Genomic DNA, 2,416 nt, shown 5'->3' on the forward strand with positions numbered 1-2,416 from the left:
AAAGTTTGATTAATTTTTCATTCAATTTCTATATAAGAGGTTGAAGAAAAATATAAAAAATATATATAACAATATAAACATTGCAAAGAACTAAGCAAAGACCTGATTTTTTAATACGAATACGTAGGCAATCTTTATGATTCGGCCATATAAAAAAAATAATAAAGTTCATTTTATTCCATTCAAAATTCAAAAAAAAGAGGCATTATTGAACTAGATAATAAATTTTAAAAAAAAAACATAGTAGTGATTACACTTTATTGGAATTAAATTAATTGTGTAACACTCTAAGATTTTACTATATCCTCAATTGTCCCAGTCGACGGAGGAGTAGTTTCCATTGCGGTAGTTTCAACACTCTTAGAGCTTTACCCTTCACTTTTCTTCTTAACCCAAACATTGTTCTTCAATTTAGGAATTGGGGTCTTTTCAACTTGTTTTCCTTTTCCTTAAGCAATTGTTGGAGTCTTCTTGCGAGTATTTGGTGAAGTTTCTTTAATCCTCACCCCTTGTTGCGCAGGTTTAGAAGGAGCCTTTCTCTTTGGTTCCTTTGAACGAGCCTTAGGATATGAGAAGTCTAATTTTCTTCTCACTCCTTTGTTTTGGCCACTAGGAGGAGTAGTGGTGGTCGAATGCATCAAAGGTTTGGGTAGATTGCGAGCCGAGGCAGCTTGATTTTGTGATCGAGCCCTGTTTAGTTCACCCTTGTCTGTCGCATTCATGACGGGGAATCTGTCAGGTTTAAAACCACATCCTTAGGGGCATCACAATCTGGAGGAGGGATAATTTGTTTCTTTCCATATTGTCTCATCACCCTGCAAGAAAAGATATAAGTAGTACTAGATAGGCTTAAATGCCTAATATAAGGACAATTGAAACTATTCCCAACCATACTACTTATGTTCCACCACGGAATCACAAAGCGTATGTTAGGAACCCCGTGACAGAAAAACGACGTCCATTCTTCTTCATTCTTGACTTCTTGTGTTTGTAGAAAAGTTGACGTCCAGGGAATGTCCTCACTCCATTAGCCTCAAGATTTTGTGGCTGATCAACAATTAGCAAACGCTCCATAAGCCAAATCTTAAAAAAAAAAAAAAAAAAAAAAAAAAGAAGAAAAATTAATTTGCGCTGTTACACAAGTAGGTGGCGCGCGCATCAAAATCAGTTGTGTGCTCCATCCGCTCGCATCGGAGAAGATTCCGCTGGTCAAGCCAGCACAACTCCCCAACTTGCGCTGCATTACAAAGAAAAAAAACGTACGTGTAATAGGAGAGGACTTCCCGTGAAACCATTCTCGTTAGGGTCTCCTCTAAGATGATTCAAGCATAGAACAGTTACCGCCAAAGCTAAAGGAGTGGGTGAATGACACCCCTCTATTTGCTCTACTATGGACACCATGGAATAATCTCCGTACTCTTTGCCTAACTCAGTAAACAATTGACAACAAGACAATAACATAAAGCACGAATCTTAAAACGTTGTTTAGTCAAGTTGTCATGAGGGGCGACAAAATGTTCAATAAATTGAATTAAATCCACGCCTTCTTCTCTTTCCAATGTTAGCCATATCATTGTCATTCAAACCAAAAAATCTTTGAAATACAGGTTTGGGATCTGACAAGTTAGGGGCATATGTCACAGGGAGAGTATTTGCAAGGAAGCCTAGTAAAGCCTCAAACTCGCCAGGTAATGGGACAATTTTGTCCCCTTTGAAAATAAAAAGATGATGGTTCGAGTCTTAATGATTGACATCGACATGGAGAAAATCAAGGTTTATAACTAGTTGCATATAACTCAATAGAGGGTCAAGGTGGTATATTTTAAAGGCTAGTTTATCCTCAGTTGAAAGGGAAGTGACCCATTGCTTCAACCGTTGTTCAAAGGTTTTTACCATTGTTCAATATGTATAAAAAAAATAAAAATAAAAATAAAAAAAGAAGAAGAAGAAGAGAGAGAGGGAAAGAATTTAGAGAGTTAAATTCTTTTAATTCTTTATAGCACTACTAATCGATTGAATGCGAGATATCAAAAACCTACACAAAACCACGTTTAAATAGACCAAAAAGGGGAAAATTTTCGACAAGTTCCGCTCAAAAGAAAGTTCACCCGCAGGTGGCGCGCGCAACAAATTTACATGTGCGCGACAGCCGTGCGCAAGACATCCAGTTGCGCACGTCTGGTCTGTCGCGACATGTTGGTTAGATTTATTTCCATATATTGAACTACATAATAACAAAATATTGACGAAATCTTATGACTAATCATATGCTTAATTTTGTTAACTCTTGTGTCCTTTTTACGATTTTTTATTTTTATTTTCTTTTATTTTCTTATTTCTTTCTTATTTTCCTTTTCTCTTTCTTTTTTTCTTTTCCTTTCCCCTTCCTTTTCACTTTCCTTTTTTCTGTTCTCCT

Source organism: Chenopodium album, chromosome 7, assembly GCF_948465745.1.
Source record: "Chenopodium album chromosome 7, dcCheAlbu1.1, whole genome shotgun sequence".
NCBI classification, from domain to species: domain Eukaryota; kingdom Viridiplantae; phylum Streptophyta; class Magnoliopsida; order Caryophyllales; family Amaranthaceae; genus Chenopodium; species Chenopodium album.